This window comes from Chiloscyllium plagiosum, chromosome 14, assembly GCF_004010195.1.
Source record: "Chiloscyllium plagiosum isolate BGI_BamShark_2017 chromosome 14, ASM401019v2, whole genome shotgun sequence".
NCBI classification, from domain to species: Eukaryota; Metazoa; Chordata; class Chondrichthyes; order Orectolobiformes; family Hemiscylliidae; genus Chiloscyllium; species Chiloscyllium plagiosum.
This window is the reverse complement of record NC_057723.1, coordinates 56,134,285-56,142,659: the sequence shown is the minus strand read 5'-3', so window position 1 is coordinate 56,142,659 and position 8,375 is coordinate 56,134,285.

The following is an 8,375-nucleotide window of genomic DNA, read 5'->3' as shown; positions in this document are numbered from 1 at the left end:
TTTTTTTTAATTCCATATCATCCTGTAAAATAGGTCATATAGCAATTTCTGACCACGCTGCTGTATATATGGAAACTAAGGCGAGGAACAGTGGGACATCCCCTCGGCATTGGCGTATGGACCCCTTCTTAATGAAAGATAGTAAATTTGTAAAGTACTTCTCTCAAGAATTTAAAACTTTTTTAGAAATTAATTCAGGTACAGCTAGCAACCCGTCAATGATGTGGGAGACCATCAAAGCTTACACGCGAGGTTTGATCATCTCCTACTCAGCGACCCAGAAGAAATTAAAGGGAGAACAACAGCGTCTGCTTGAAGCCCGCTTAAAAGCGGCTGAAACAGCATACACTGATAGACCTTCTATTATTGAATTGCAAAGGATTACAGCTCTTAGGACAGCTCTAAATACTACACTTACTCAAGCGGCTAAGAGGGAAATATTATTTGCAAAGCGAAGGTTATATGAATATGGCGACAAACCGTGTAGATACTTAGCATTTCTTGCAAAGAAAAAAAAGGCCCCTCAGACTATTATGTCTATCAAGGAAAGTACGGGTATTTTGACTCATGATCATAAAAAGATTAATGCGATCTTTACTGAATTTTATTCTGAGTTATATAAATCACAGGATTGTGAAGATAGGGCGAAGAGGATGCAGTCATTTTTTAAAAATTTGACTTTTCCAGACCTAACTCCGGAACAAGTATCGGTCCTAAATGCTCCTCTTACACCCCAAGAAATAGTTGATGCAATTAGGCACCTTCAAAATGGTAAGGCGCCGGGCCCAGATGGTTTTCAAGCTGAATTCTATAAAGAATTTACAGAAATATTGGCTGGTCCACTTATGGACATGTATAACTATGCATATAGTCAGGGCTGTCTCCCGCCTTCGCTGAAAGAGGCAAATATCTCTCTTATCCTTAAAAAGGGAAAGAACCCAGAAGATTGTACATCATATAGACCAATATCCTTGCTAAATGTAGATTTTAAAATCCTTTCTAAAAAGTTAGCATTGAGACTAGAAAGGGTACTGCCACATATCATAAAGGAGGATCAGACGGGGTTTATTAAGGGCCATAGATCATCCAATAATATTAGAAGGGTTTTCAATATGATTCAAGCCTGCCATCAGGGAAAGATACCAGGAGTAGTAGTTTCATTAGACGTGGAAAAGGCATTTGATAGGGTTGAATGGTCATATTTGTTTTACACATTGGAGAGGTTTGGCGTTGGACAGGTGTTTACCAAATGGGTCTCAACATTGTATAGTGATCCCAAAGCAGTTGTGCTTACCAATGGATTAGGTTCGGATAGCTTCAGTGTGGGTAGGGGCTGCCGTCAGGGATGTCCCCTCTCGCCATTGTTATTTACGCTAATAATTGAACCACTAGCAGAAGCTATACGGGCTGATCCTAATATAATGGCCCCAAGGATTGGTACAGGGTAAACATAAAATTACCCTTTATGCAGATGATGTTCTTCTAATCCTCAGTAATCCTCTGATGTCCGTACCTCGCTTAATCCAAGTTATTAATACATTTAGTGCATTCTCAGGCTATAAAATTAATTTCTCAAAATCGGAGGCTATGCCAATGGGTGGCCTTGCTATGATACCCCACTTAGTGGACGGATCGCATTTTCCCTTTCATTGGTCCCTGGAGGGTTTCTTATATTTAGGCATTTTTATTACCCTAATATTTGGTCAGTTATACAAGACTAACTTTGTGCATTTACTGGAAAGGATAAGGCAGGACCTCCAGTGATGGGGAGACCTTCCAATTTCCTGGCTGGGTAGAATAGCACTAATTAAAATGAATGTCCTGCCCCGTCTCCTATACCCTATGAGAATGCTTCCGGTGATGCTACCAAGGCTGGCATTACGTAAATTATCTGGCTGGTTGGGTTCCTGTATCTGGAATCATAGACGACCCCTCATTAAGCTGAAGAAGCTACAGCTTCCAGAGGCAAGGGGAGAATTGGACTTCCCAGATTTTAGGAAGTATCAGTTAAGTTCCTTATTAAGTTACATAGCTGACTGGGTCTTGTTTAATCCACAGTCAATCTGGCTGGACATCGAGGCTTCTCAAGTAAAATGCCCACTTATTAACCTTTTATTTTCAGACAAGAGGAAAGTCATTACGGATCACTGTAAAAACCCTATAATACTAAATACAATTAAAGCTTGGAATATAATGCGGCAAAATGAGGGCAACTCACATAAAACATCCCCCTATGCGCCGAGAGTGGGAGCATGGGGATTCCAACCGGGGTTTACAGATGCCACTTTTAAACTCTGGAGATCCAGGGGTATCTCATGTATAGGGGACCTATTTAAAGATGGGGTCCTGATGTCTTTTGAACAGCTGCGTCAGAAATTCTGATTACCTAATGGAGACCTCTATTGATACTTCCAAATTCGAGACAATATACGGAAGAAGACTACGTTATTAGATAGTCTTTATAAATCAGATAGAGAATGTAGAGTACTACGACCAATGGGGGTTTCCTCCATCAGTACTATTTATCATTCACTACATGATGAAGTATCGGGAGATATGGACAATCTGCTTAAAACATGGGATCAGGAATTGGGACTAGAAATCACTATAGAAATGTGGAATGACATTGGGAAAACGCTAGAAGAATCACTATCTGTAACAGAACTCAGGCTATCCAGCTGAAGATACTTCATAGGGCCCATATAGCACCGGATCGATTGGCAAAATTTAAGGCAGGGGCATCTCCAATGTGTCCCAAATGTAAAATAGAGGTGGGCACTCTTGTACATTGTGTATGGACTTGTCATAAGATCCGTAGATACTGGACTAAAGTAGCAAGTACCCTGACAGAAATTTTAGGAACGGAAATTAAAGTGGACCCCGTATCTCTCCTTTTGGGCTTTTCGAACTTATCCTCCCTGGACATGCATGGGAAAAGACTATTTTCTACTCTCTTTCTATGCAAGGAAAAATATTTTGGTAAACTGGGTGGCTGAGGGCCACCCTGGACTTTCAAATTGGCTCAGATTAATTATGGAATGTATTCCCCTTGACTTCCTTACAAATATGGTGCACCGAAAGACCGAATTATTTTATAAAATATGGCAGCCCTTCTTGAATTATATGAATACAGATATTTCGGCTATCCTAACAAGGGCTTTTATTTAATTGAGATTACGAACCTGGCTGGTCCGGGGCCCCTTGGGAGAGGAATCCCGCACGAATACGGGTTTTGTTACATTTGATGTTAACACATTCCGAGCATGTATCTCACTACCCAATTTCTGTGTTATCCGCTGTTTTTTTTTCTCTTTCTCTTCTTTGAATAATGTAAGAGACTTAAATATACACCCTGGTTAGTTGTAGGTTAGATTAGTAGTTAGGTAAAAACAGCGAGGTAAAAACAATGACTGCAGATAGTTGAGTTTTGTTTTTTGTCTTGGTATTTTTCTTTTGTTAAATTTTGGTTATTATATATTTAAGATTTAATTGTATATCAATGTTTGTACTTGAGAGTTTTGTTTATTTTTGTAAACTTGTAAAAATGTTAAATTTCTAATAAAAATATCTATAAAAAGACAGGTATCTGGTTGGGTACATGAAAAGGAAAGATTTAGAGGGATATGACTGAATGCTGGCAAATGGGGCTGGATTAATTTAGGTTATCTGATCAGTGTGGATGAGTTAGACCAAAGGATCTGTTTCCGTTCTGAACAACTCCATGACTCTCTATTATTTGTCTGTTCATTCAACTTTTACTTAGATTGTTTCTGACTTTTGTTATGATAAAAGTTACAAAATGAAATCTCATTAATGATTCCTTCATTTGAAAGGATCAAACAGTAAATTTGATTGTTTTGGTTTATATATTGTTGACAGGGATCACAGCAAGAGAAAAAGCAGGGCCGGTCCATTGGGACTGTGCAGACACTACAGAAGATTTCACGTGGAGTCTTAGATTGCCAATCCTGATAAGTAATGTCTTTTCTCCATTACAGCTAGGCCCTGGTCCAGAATTGTGTTCATGCCTGTTACAATCTCTTTCCATGTTCATGCTTTAAATAACTTCTCTTGCTCCAGAAATTCCCACTTGCATCCTTTGTGCCTGAATCAGAAAAGCTTGGTTCCTGCTGGAACTTTTCTTGCCACAAGACACCCTCTTTCAGCCCATAGCCTACATTTTGAATTTAGCCAGAACAGAATTTCAACATTTTCTAACTTCTTGCAGCAGAGCCTGATTTTGTGATGAAAATGTGAGCTCGCTATGGGAAGAACATTTCACACTGTCTGTTTAGCAACTCCAGTTTAATGAGAGCTGCCTTAGTATATGGAATGGATTTCCCATTGGCACTACCAGGCACCATTACTATTGACTGAAACACTTCCTGCTGGTTTCACAATGGGAGTCTAAACTTGATCCTGCTGTTTCAATAAACGTACTTTCAGCGAAAATATATGAGGATTGCAGACTTCCACACATTTGTACAGGGGAACTGCAGTTGTGGCAAAACATTTATTTGACATCTTTGACAGTAATTCTCTGAGCTGACTGTCAGTGAATGTTGCTGAGAAATAATTGTCATTATTTAAGCAGCTACACAAGGTATATGTGCTCATACTTTTGCCAAGAAAGATACTTAGTTCTCTCTACCAAATAAAATGACATAATAATTTAATAGTTGTGAGCCCAATTCATACTGCAACCATGTTTTATAAGTGACCTTGAATCTGGCCAAGACATGCTTACTCATTCAGTAGAAAAATGGGTGAAATCTTGTTTCTCCAAGATTAACGTGGACCTAGGAGTAATGGGTACCTCCGCTGGGGTCAGCTCAGGTTGTGTCATGTCATTATGTTCTTTTCAGTTTATTTTATACAAACCCACAAGAAATACTCCAAATCTCTGTTCCTGTGAAAATTCGGACCCAACTGTTTTTGTTGGTTAAACTCTATCAAATTTGATGAGGTGTTAAATAAATACATGTTGTTTGTTTGTGCTTAGAGAACAGGTGTGCACAGGTGTGGATTAGTCAGCAACTGAAAGTACTTTTAACCAACAATAGTCAAACTTGTTTGTTAACACTAACTTATTTTATAACATTTACAATCAGTACTGATGGATTCTGTTTCCTAAACAGGTCCCAGTAAAGGTGAGAATCCCATGCTGTCAAGTGACCAAGGGCCCAAAGCTGGATCATCCAAATTGACCCATAGCTGGAGAAATGAGGCCTGAGAGAAGATTGGACAAACTAAGTTAAACAACAGTGAGCAGCTTTTGGCTACAGAGAGCAGTGGAATCCAAAATCAAAGAGGTTACAAAGGTTCAAGAGGATCCAGTTACATCCAGCCTGAGGGTAGCATTTTGGAGAAGTGTCAATCAGACGTCTGACACCTTGACTGCCTGAGGTTGTGCACTTCACATCACCCTGACATGAGAACAGCGAAAGGTGTTGGTGCAACAGAATTGGATGATTTTAAGCCAGCTCATATTCCCATTGACCAAAAGCCACAGAAAATTCTGGAAGGTCCAGTTGTTAAGAACAGATACCTGAATGCACTCCGTCAATGAAGAATCTTTTAAAGGTGATTTTGGTGAAGATAATTTCCTGTATCAAAATGCACATAATTTTCTCTGAAATGTGTATGAGTAATTTTCCCTTGGAGCAATTTACTGCATCCTTGATAACCCTTTTGTACCCCACCTTCTCACTTTGTATTACAATTTTTTTAAGTTGTTCTTTTTGTAAAGATACCATGATGAATATGGAACATATTTAGTCATTGATGGGATGCTTATCAATCACAATGGAATGATTCTGCAAGCTGAATATTTATGGATCCATCACACAGGTTAATTTTTGGAATTAAATAAAATTTCAGTGGGATTTCTAGCTATTTATTCGCATCTCTGAAACTATTCTTTCATTTCTGAAATATCATTGGTATCTTTCTTGCTCATAATAAGATGGTAATATGGTTCTCTGAAAGGTATTTATTTTTAAGATTTGCTGAATTAATTACAAATTAACAATCATTCATTCCTTCATACATTTGGAGTTGGGGATCACGTGTCATGTGTCAATATTTGCAGATGACACTTCAGATTAGTGGCAGAGCAAAGTGTGCAGAAGACTGAAACTTCGCAGAGAAACATAGATAATTTAAGTGAGTGGGCAAATGTCTGGCAGATGAAATACAATGTTAATAAATCTGAAGTCTTCTAGTTTGGTAGGAGTAACAGTAAAAAAGACTATTGCTTGAATGGTAAAAAGTTGCAGAATGCTACTGTGCAGAGGAACCTGGGTGTCCTTCTGCATGAATCACAGAAGGGTGATCTGCAGGTAAAACAGGTAATTAAGAAGGCAAATGGAATTTTGTCCTTCACGGTTCAAGGGATTGAGTTTAAAGGCATGGAGGTTATGTTGTAGCTGTATAGGGTGCTGGTGAGGTCACACCTGGAGTACTGTGTGCAGTTTTGGTCTCCTTGAAAAAGGATGTACTGGCACTGGAGGGGGTGCAGAGGAGGTTTACTAAGTTGATTCCGGAGTTGAGTTGGCTTATGAGGAGAGACTGAGTAGATTGGGATTATATTCATTGGAATTTAGAAGAATGGGGGGATCTTATAGAAACATATAAAAGTATGAAGGGAATAGATAGATAACATAAACGTAGAGAGGATGTTTTCAGTGGCAGGTGAAACTAGAACAAGAGGACATTGCCTCAAAATTGGGGGGAGCAGATTTAGGACTGAATTGAGAAGAAACTGCTTCACCCAGAGGGGTGCAAATCTATGGAATTCCTTGCCCAGTGAAGTAGTTGATGCTACTTCAATAAATGTTTTAAAACTAAGATTGATAAATTTTTGAACAATAATGGAATTAAGGGATATGATGAGAGTACGGGTAAGTGGAGCTGAGGCCACAAAAAGATCTGCCATGACCATATTGAATGGTGGAGCAGGCTCGAAGGGCTAGATGGCCTACACCTGCTCCGAGTTCATATGTTTCTTATGTTTGTGTATATGCTGTAAACTTCCCATTTTATAGGAATATGGTAACTTTGCTTTCGAATTCTTCTCTTGTAAATCTTTTGGAACTGCTTCCAATTCATCATCATGTTGATGCTGGAGTTCACTGCCACATGCTGGCACACGTTTTATTCAATTTATACTATTTGTTTGACCTGAGGCAGAAAAATAATCCTTCTCAATGTCCGATCATCCACCACTCCCTTGTCAGCAAAGTGGCCTTGTAGGGAGATGTTTGTTGTGAGTCATAAGATCAAGACTTTAGACCCTGATAAGTAAAACTAAATAAAGCTTAGTGAGCCGACCGGAAGCATTGTCAAGACAATATGTTTCTAAAGTGCTAATCTTGAGTTGGTTAGCCTGTGCAAGGTTCCAGAGCTGTTCACCTTTGACTGTAAAATAGCCACATCATTATGTTGGGGCTGGGGGTGGGGTTGGGGGTTATGCTCTCAATAATACTACCACACTTACAATCTCTGGCAGTATGCCAAATTCCTTCAACAGTTTAAATCTGAATCAGGTCAATGTTAAAAAGGTTCATGTACAGGGATTCCATTGTCCTCCTTGTTGGAGATCTCTATGTTCCAAGAATGTCGTTTAAATGTTATTTGTGTACATTGTGACTACTGAATGATCATATTACTGAGGAATTGCTTTGTTTCTGATATTGCTCACAAAATGTCCAATAGATCCAGACACAGAATCTGCCATTGTCATCTTCTCCTCTTCACTATGAGCATCTATGTGAGTAGATGAAAACCACATGTGCCGGGAAGCCCAGTACTAGCAGGAAACTCCAGTGAATGTAGACCAACTTCCTAATGCAGCTTTCTAGCCAAAAGTGCCTTATAATATGGTGAAAGGCATGAGAGCCACATTCCACAGTTTCTTATTGCATTCCATGCAACTGAGAGATGGCAGGGAAAGGTACAGTGGCGCTGCAGTGGTTAGAGGTAGTGGTCAGGACACCATGTTGTGATGCCAGGTGTATCTGTAGTGCAACACCTTCATTCACTAGGGCCAATGAGGGTCATAAGATATTTCATCCACATCAGCTTCCATTGCAGGTCATGTCCAGATATTTATTGCAGAATAGCTCTAACAGATAACCCCAGTTAACCTTTGAATTTTTACACCTGACAATTAGAGGGTACAACAGACATTGTTGTATGATAGGATGGATTATGAAGATTTATGAGAACCTCATCATTGTCCTAGTGGGAAAATGAAAATGTTCTTCAGAAGCATTAGAACTGTCATCATTTTACAGTACGGCAAAATCAGCCAAATTGTCTGCTGTCTGATTTGCGAGAGTTTAACTTGTTTGGTTTTCCAGAGTTTTGTAGAT